At 41.7% G+C, this 9,412-nt stretch overlaps 2 protein-coding genes across 2 annotated transcripts in view; both read left to right on the forward strand.

Moving 5' to 3' along the window:
- Positions 1–9,412, forward strand: part of LOC116686444 (oocyte zinc finger protein XlCOF7.1-like) — a 588,898-nt gene that overhangs the window by 136,513 nt on the left and 442,973 nt on the right. The window lies entirely within an intron of this gene.
- The window catches only part of LOC116686461 (gastrula zinc finger protein XlCGF17.1-like), a 28,595-nt gene that overhangs the window by 148 nt on the left and 19,035 nt on the right, over positions 1–9,412 (forward strand). The window lies entirely within an intron of this gene.

A 9,412-nucleotide genomic window follows, 5' to 3' on the forward strand; every position in this document is an offset into this window, starting at 1 on the left:
CTGAAATTGGCGTCGGCAAATTTGAATACTGATGCGGATACCCGTGTGTTCATTATATTTTATTATGTTTAACAACGTATAGTATCTCCTTATGGATATGATATGTTTTCTATACCTTATATACAACACCAGCCAAAGGGTGACAGCATTTTGGTCGAAACTAACAAACAACACCATTGTGTAAGTTTGAAATAGGGCTGCACGATTATGTCCAAAAACTGATAATCGCGATTATTTTGATCAAAATTTTGAGGAGCGATTATCCACGCATGATTTGTAAATTTTAACCAAAAATAATTTTATTGTCCCATAGGCTATTAAACTGTCGAGAGGGAGTGTGATGGACGCTACTCAGGCGTCATTATGAACGGGTCCAGGCAAAGGGTTCGAACGGCGGACACACACGCGTGTGTGTGTGAAAGTCCTGTATCTCACTGCGCTGCTTTTTTATTGACACTATGATATTCTGGCCATGGGTACATACTCTGGGCCAGGTCCAGGTCCGGTCTCGTCTCGGTCCAAGCAAGCTCCGTCTACACGCTGTTACTCTACCAACTGAAGTTAGTGCCTTCAATAAATTCTTGCTGTTCTTCGACGGTGCGGCAGTTAGCAGAGTACATGGAAAAACATGGTTACAATAAAGGTTGCCCTCATACTTAACAAATACAGCGTGGTAATAAAAAATTAAAAACCTTGGTGAGACCAATGTTCAGAAGTGTGGACCGGCGCTGTTGGCGGGGCGCCGGAGATAAGAAGGAGAGGAGAGACTGACGGAGAGCGTCCGAAGATCCAACACGGCACGGCTTTACAGACGAATGGGTCCATGTAACGCAAACGTTAAAACCCTATCCATCTTAAACAGGCATTGCAGCGGATGCGAGGCACATTAGCACCGGGCGGCCAGCGGAGCTAACCAGCTAAACAGGCTAATAGCCCTGATAGCACTGGTCACTGCGTTGTGAAAAACAACAGACGGGACATAACGTGGCGTTACGGTTAAACTGGTAACCTTGAGACGAGTATAACGACTGCTATGCTATCTGTGAGTGTCTCCCGCTACTATGTTCTGGGACTGTCTCCACGGATAGAAAAATTAGCTGCATGGGGTGCTAGTGAAAACGCGGCACAGCGCAGCTAGAGCGCAGACGGCTTTCGGAGAGGGTAGATGGGCTTTGCCAAAAAACACGGAGCGTTCTATGAAATGACGCGTTATAAAAAATAACTCGCTCAATCACGCAAATTTGAGCGTGGGAAGTACCAAATCGTGATCGCGACTTAAAATTCGCATTAATGTGCACCCTAGTTTGAACCCTCAGTAAATATAAGGGTATTGATTTGCAAATATAGTAATACGCGTATGCTGGTAGATTACAATAAGAGCATCATGTACACTGTATCGGATCCAGTTACAGACGGTAGCGAGATAGCCTTCATTCTAGCTCAGGCTAAACTCTTTCTTCCACATCCAGCTAGCTAGCCGCTTGCTCTGCTCTCCAGGCGACTAATCGCGTCCCTATCCCTATGTTGCATTCCAGATCGGATCCTCCCTCGGGGTCAACTGTCAACAGTCACTCGCAGCTTTTTCACTTCAAGTTTTCTTCCCGCTACTTTAAAAACTGTGTGTTGGGTGTTGAAAAGTAGTCAATAGCCACCAGAGCCGTCAGCCCGTCCATTCTCTGCATGTCACTGAATGAGACGGTGTTAAATCCAGTATTTATATAGGTGACCTTTGGTAGCAGCGGTAGCCATGGTCCGATAAACGTTCTGCGAGCAGGTCATATGTGCTACACTATGCGGTGCCTGCTCAGAGTTCTGCTGCGTCTGCTGGCCTGGGATGCCGCACAGGTCCTGCATGCCATGAACTAATACAAACAACTGCTACAAATACTATTTTCTCTTTTTTGTTATTGTTCTATTTTTGTTATTCCCCACTCTCATTCTACCACAACCGGCCCGTAAGAACCGCATACAAGAGCCTTGCGGTCTGGGTTGGGCACGGGTTCTGCCTAAAAGGAGTTTTTCCTCTCCACTGTAGGCCCTGTTGATTGCTCTGAGGAAACTACTAGAAAACTGTTGGGTCCTTGTAAATCTGGAGGTGGTCCTAGACGGCTATAATCGTTAAAGGGTCTCCAGAATCCTCTTGTATGACTTGATACTATAATAAAAGAATTGACTTGGGGCAAATGGATGATTAACTAAAGCTCACGACTTAAGTACGGTGGAGATAATAATTTACATGAGGACCATAACCAAGAAAAAAATCACAAATATATGTTGAATCGTAACTAAATTGGAGACATGTACCTTACGGTAAACTTGAAAAACATTCTATACTGAGACGGCATTTAGGAGATATCCACTTATTTTTCCACAGGCCTTAATTGAGGACGCGCTTATTTGCGTGTTGACCACGACCCGGCGCTATCAAGAGGACGGCTTTTAACTTGACTACCGGTCTTTATTGAGGGAATTACGGAAATCCCTTACTTCCTGTCACCAGAGTTTTAGGCCCCAGTATTGGAGGGTTGGTTAGACTGAACGTATCAGAACATAACATTAAACCTTGATCCCTCTATAAATAGACAGGATTACATGGCTAGGTGCTACCTCGTGGTAGGGGCTCGTACATTACCAATAATATTCCCCGACCCCCTACTTTCACTTACGCATTGCGTAAAGTCTAGACTCAATGAGATGCTTGTCATCGGCGTATCAAACAGTACAGTGACACGTGATGAACTTTAAAACAGCGCGACAGTAATAACTTACTATCCATCATAACTGAGACTTAAATACATTTAAGTTATATTGGCATGAATAAAGGCATTTATAAACAGAAACATACTCCTTGAAGCGCACACACACAAGCTAAAATCATGAAATTATTTTATACAAACAAGCAAGAAATAAGAGATCCAGGAACTTATTAGAGACGCAAAATCAACTCATGTGTAGAGATGATATATCAACTAATACAAATAATCCTAAAAAGTTGTGGAAGCCAAAGGATTTGGGTGACCGCTAAGACAAAGCTATGAAAACCAAGAAACGGGAGTGAAATGAATGGTGCCATTATTTCAATAATAAAGAAGTTGCGTGCTAATAATTTTTAATACTTACTTCACTTCTATAGCACACCAGTGGTTTCAGATCTTAGAACCTTCCTCTGGGTTATTAGCATTAATAAGGTGAAATCTTTATATAATAAAACTTGCGACTAACCAACCATTTCCTTAAGGAAGGGCGAGGTTTAGAATTGAAAAATGACTTTACAGCGAATCCTGCTTAAGGGACCTGGGTTAAGCATGGGTTAACCCTCGGAGACATTACGCAATGCTGGGCCCAAATAGCCACTTACATCTAGGGTAGTGGTGAAAAAAAAAAAAATCGATACAGGCATTTTAGTGGTATTGCACATATTTTCAGTGGCGAAAACTGTATCTATACACAGATTCCCACGTATCATCTTTTATATATATTATTTATGTGTTTGTCCCATTCTAGCAGCAATTTGACATGACCAAGTGATATGCCCCAATTTTCTTTCCATATACACCGCCCAAAACAAGGACCATAACCTCTGCCACATCCTCCTTACCATACCAGTATCGCAGAATATTGCAAGATGTGTAATAATAGCACTAATATCGTATTCATGATATATATATTGGGAGGCGTCTGGTCTGACCCCCCCCCACACCAACCCCCAATTCCCAACCTTCTACTTACATTCCCGTATTTTTTACTGTCTGTTGATATCAGCCGATCCTGGCGACTACAGACAGTCTTAGTTTGGGCACAGTCTCCAAAAAAATTGAAAGTTGGTCAATGAGCTATTTCAGTAATAAATAAAAGGATATATACAATAGAATGCAAGAAAAAAATACGTCAGTTTAAATTCCAATCGGATTAAGGACATCACATTATCGACCTCATGCGAACCCGGGAAATATATAATGGAAAGCTCTCTGCGAAATGGGTTATTGGATCTGCAAAAGGCCATTTGATACGGAATCATGGGACAGAGGGCCAAAAATTGAGGCATGGGGGAAGGTAGAGCTCACCTGTCGGTGGTCTTAGGTCTTACCATCAGGGCGGGACAAAGGGGAGTCTTAAGCCTGGAGTGCTGTCTGTTGTTTCATGAAGTTAAAGGGCGTTCCGCAAGGAAGAATTCTAGGTCATGCGATTAATTTTTGTTAAACATACATTAATGACCACTGGCAGGACTCTGTATAGCTTATGATTTGGCAACTTCTAGGGTATTAGGAAACACCAATCACTATAAGAGCACCCTGAGCGCAGAGCCTCTTCTGTACACAACTGGCTGTGACCAATATTGCTTATTCCTAGCCTTGGTGAGAACAGGGGCCATCCTTGTTCTGTTCAAAATATCAGATTGAATAGATGCTCAGAATAGTTCATTTCTTAATAAATGTGTGGTATAAGTGCAAATAGTGTCAGCTAAAACACCGCGGTTGCATCCTAGAAAACAACTTGTATGGCAGGGGATAAGGCCAAACAAGGTTTGAGTAAAGTCACTGGCTCACAAAGGGGGTTGTGCAAGAATTCCAAAATTTAAGAAATCGGAAAACATCAATGTAAGTCATGCCTTTATTTTAATCCCAATTGGAATTTGCAATGCAACTTTCCTGGGTGAAGGCCTAGCAAATCGACCTTCCTAAAGGGAGGCTGCAAAAGCACAGAATAAAATTAATACGAGTAATTCAAAATTGGGGCTATGTCCTTATAGGTCCGATACAGTTCAACCGGCTCCCTGTTGAGTTTCATGTTACTATGTCAACACCGACCATTGATCATAAAATATAATTTATCCCATATTTTTTTTGTCGTGCCTAAGGTAAACGGCTATATATGACCTGGTCCTCCAAATCGATTTAACGGACAGCGTTAGGGAAGGAACCATTTCCATAAATGTAAGTCAGGGATCAGCTTAGATTGGAAAATGAAACAAATAAACGCAGTCAAGTGCCTTGTTACTAGAGAGGGTTGCAGATAGATTAAAAGGCAAATAACGTTTTTATTTATTTAAGTAAATGTTTATCATTGTAATGGTTATACACACTCTGTAAGTGTTTGTCTGCCCTGATGTTAGTGCTGACGAGCAGCACAAGGAAATAAGTCCTGGCACCTTTATAGTGTTTTTTGACTTCGATCTGTATCGAAGTCGTTGTCGTGTAAGGAATTCTTAAGGCAATGACCAAAATCAAATCAAAACACTGAAGGACATAAACTAGCACCCTCGTAAATCAGGCCTCCTGTGCTTAGTTCGTTCATACTTAATTCATAACCAATCCATCATCAGACTGACAGTCCACAAGGGAAAGCCACCCTTGTGATGGTCCCATCGGCACAAACCCGAGTCTGATGAAAGGATTTATGTATTTGACAAGGTCCGTTCGAATATTACCTCGGGGGAATTTTAATAGAAAAATAATAACTGGATATTAATATCATAGCGGATCGAAAAAAGGTGGACCTGAAAGTTTGAGCACTGTCTTGCTATGTGATTAGAAATGGGGGGGGCACCAGGCTACACACTACAATCTAGGTCAGCCAATCACGAGATCAAACCGGGGCAGTACAAGGGTACAGTGTTTGTAGAGGAACAGAACGGTTGCATTCTGGAATTTACTTTGAAGTAACCACATCACGAAAAAACGGAAACCATAAAGGCCAAAATGAAGACGCAGCTGCGGATGTAATTCCGAAACACCAGACTCTATATACTGCTATATTAACAAGTGCCATAATAGACACGTCGAGAGATTAACACACACACACCCAACACCCACACACACACACACCACACAACACAAACACAACACACTACACACACAACACAACAACCACACACACCAACACCACACACACACACACACACACACACACGCACGCAACCCCCGAGTTAGTGGTTATAACATTGGGCTGGCACCAAGGCAGAAATCACCATCACAGACCCCATGAAATAATCACTTAATTTAGCGCTGTATAGAGCAGCATATCTCCACCAGGACTCATGTACATAATCACACTTTTAGCGTGTATGAGCAGCATATCTCCACAGACTACATGTAAATATCACTATTTTGGTGTATAGAGCAGCATTCTCACCAGACTCCATGGAAAATCGACGACTTGCTAGCGTGGACGTATAGAGCAGCATATCTCCCCGAACTCATGTAAATAATCAATTAATTTTAGCGTGTGTAGAACAGCATATTCCAACCAGAACTCCATGCAATATAAAAACCAGATCTCAAGAGCGAAGATTCCAACCAGATGTTCTTGAATAAATGCTATTTCCATTACGTCCTATCGTCATATCGTTGCTGAGAGGAGAGAGAGCACAGGATGGAGATGAAAGACCACGCTGAAGGTTTAATGGACTAACCTGCTCTGTTGCGACCCGAAGCTGAGGAGTTGAAAACAGCGTACAGTAGTTTCCGTTGCGACTCGTTATCTTCTTTTGAACGACAAAAGTTCCTCCTCGTACTCTGCTATCGTTCTTCAAACAGCCAAATATCTCTTCAGCGCGTAGCCCAGCAGGGTAGGAGCTGCTCCACCAACCGCCTCTCAGCAATCTGGATTACCACATTTTACCCTTTCTAACACAACAAAGACCCTGCTAACACTGCTTTCTGAGCCTGAGAGACGCCATCTTGGTTACAGGGGAGTTAGCCGCAGTCAGGGAAGACGGCTCTCCGGTGGAGATTCCGTTGCTTAGCTTCAAAATAAGAGTCCAAGAAGAATATCTCAGATCAAACTAGAAGATAAATTCATTAAAAAACACACTCATTTTTTTAATTAAAGCTGATAAATTTACAGTTAATTAGCAATATTATAACTTTAGGAAACACTTACATATTTAAGAAAACTTAGTTTGCCGGTGGACAAGTATTTTCAGCGCGCCGCTGAGAAACATTAAACCAAATTCAGACGCTGCTTAGAGTTTGTTATTATAAACAAAAGCAGTGGCACGCAGAGGACGTATTTAGTTTACCTGGTACATACCAGGCAGGGTACCAAAAAATTAGATACTCCCTTCACCCAACAAACTTCGGATATTTATAAATTATATAACAAACTTTTGTAACAGGATGAAATACCGTTTACTTTTGCCCTTTACAAAGGGGAAAAACTTGAAAGTATGGAATAATAAATAATAAAGGACCCAGGACTGTCACTCCTGGTTTCTGACACTAGAGGGCAGAAACAAATTCCAATTACAATTGAAGCGACACAGAGCATCAGTACATAAACCCCAATTATTATTGGGCCAACCGAACAGGAGAACTACAATGACAAATAACTTTCCTGAAGCATCAAAGGGCAGGCTTACATGAACCTAGAAAAATGTAAGACAGGTTTAACTAAAATATTAAAAAAGAACAATACTAATTTAAAAAAAGTGGTTATAGACACAATTTTTAGACTCTGACGACAACATTTTAATAAGAGTGAACACAGGTAAGGTATCACTTTCATATTCACTTTATATTTCACTGAACACAATATGAATGTTTAGTAATAATACGAAATCAAAACAGATGCTAGAAATGGTGAGTGCTTGTAAAGTCAGCCGCACAGTCCCAGCTACAGAGAGAATAAGAACAGATTCAATGATCGCGGGATACCATAACAGATTATTCGAAAGATAACTGAAAACCATCACCAATATGTGTACATCGTGAAATGAAAAGCTTTAAATGAATATATTTAGTAATAAAGATGGGGAATGATGTTTAACTCTTTGTTTAAATGATTTTGTTTCCAGCGTGTGGAGTTGTCTTTGATTGAAGTCTTTTATTTGGTGAGCTTTCTTCCGATTTAGATCTTGATTTTGTAGTGCTCTCCTCTTATTTTTCTATGATTTTGCTATTCATGAGGTCCTCTCCTGATACTTTTTGTTGTTAAATGTGGTGGGGGGCCGTGTGCTTCTCTATGTGGTACACATGTGTAAGTTTTCTAGCTACAGTTTTGTTTCTTTTCTGTGCTTTCCGGGGAACCTCTTCTTTAACCCATCAGCCTGCGAACATAATGCAGATCGGGAGATGTTCTCGGAGTAGTTGCACACAGTGCAGAGAGGAACCAGTTAGACTAATTGTACAAAGGGTCAGCGGACCTAAAGGTAGAACCAGGCCTGTTACGGACTGGCCATATCGGAATTTGGGAAAGACAGTAGGGGCCGACCTCGGGGCCACTACTGAAATGACTTAATCTGTCTTGGATTGCCCAGTTATTATGCAGCCGACAAAAATATTTTAAGATTTTAGTGAAGAGAGCGGTGTCGAGGGTAGACAGAGACTTAATCAATTTACGAAGCTATGGTAATGACAAGTGGTACAACCAAGAGGGTAAGCAGTTCCTTTCAGGTTTTTTGAAGGGAAAGCTTGGTTTTGCTATTGTTTGCTGTGCTTAACAAAGTTGAGTGTGGATTAAGAGCTAAATGTGCTTTTAGTGAAGCAAACATGTCGTAGATCTGCCGACTTTAGCGATAGATGCGTTGTCTTCAGGGTGTGTTCTAAATTCTTGTATTATTGTTTGTTTTTTGGGGCCTTTTATCTCAAGTTCTGCGTGAGGTTGGGGTTTGTTTAAAATGCACGGGCTGTATTTTAATAGAGTAATCACTGGACCACAGCCGCTGTTGAGCCTCATCTTTCAATGAATGCGGAATGACAGCACGCGGACCAGCCGTCGTGAGAGAACAACTTGGCCTCATACCGCCTTATACATAGCTTGCTAACTCAACCTAAGCCACCAACCGCCACATTGTTCACAGAAAAAAATAGCAAACAAAGCTGTACTCGTGGGATAGCAGTTTTACTTGAGGCTGGGCATGACGTATGATTGCCCCTTATTACCCAGCCCAGCGACTTTCCAAAGTCGGCTTAAGGCTGAAGTTATGTTCCCATGGGCAATGGTTGCAAATAAAAAGTCTGACCACTTGGACCAATTATGTGGTGCTTGAATGAAATGGCCTTTCATCCATTTTTTGTTTCTATGGTCAGAGAGTTTCAACCTGGCGAGGTTCTCTGGCTGCTCCTGGTCCACAATGAGCTCCACTCCTGATGCTTTTGATGTTTTGTTGCCCAACTACAAAGAAGTAGCGGTCCTCTCCTGTGTGTTGTTTAAATGTGATTTGTAAATGTGATACTACGGACTAAAGATTTCTTACAGAAGGGGCAGCTGAAAAGTTTCTATCTGTATGAGTTAACGGTGTCTCTTCAGGTGTGACCTTTGGCAAATTTTGATCACAAACCTGAGCAGCAGGAGTGGAGCTCCAGTGTGGACCAGGAGCAGCCAGAGAACCTCAGCCAGGTTGAAACTCTCTGTACCATAGAAAAAAAATGGATAGAAAGGCCATTTCCATTCAAATCAACACATAATGGTC

The sequence above is a fragment of the Etheostoma spectabile genome, unplaced genomic scaffold, assembly GCF_008692095.1.
Source record: "Etheostoma spectabile isolate EspeVRDwgs_2016 unplaced genomic scaffold, UIUC_Espe_1.0 scaffold378, whole genome shotgun sequence".
Classification (NCBI taxonomy): domain Eukaryota; kingdom Metazoa; phylum Chordata; class Actinopteri; order Perciformes; family Percidae; genus Etheostoma; species Etheostoma spectabile.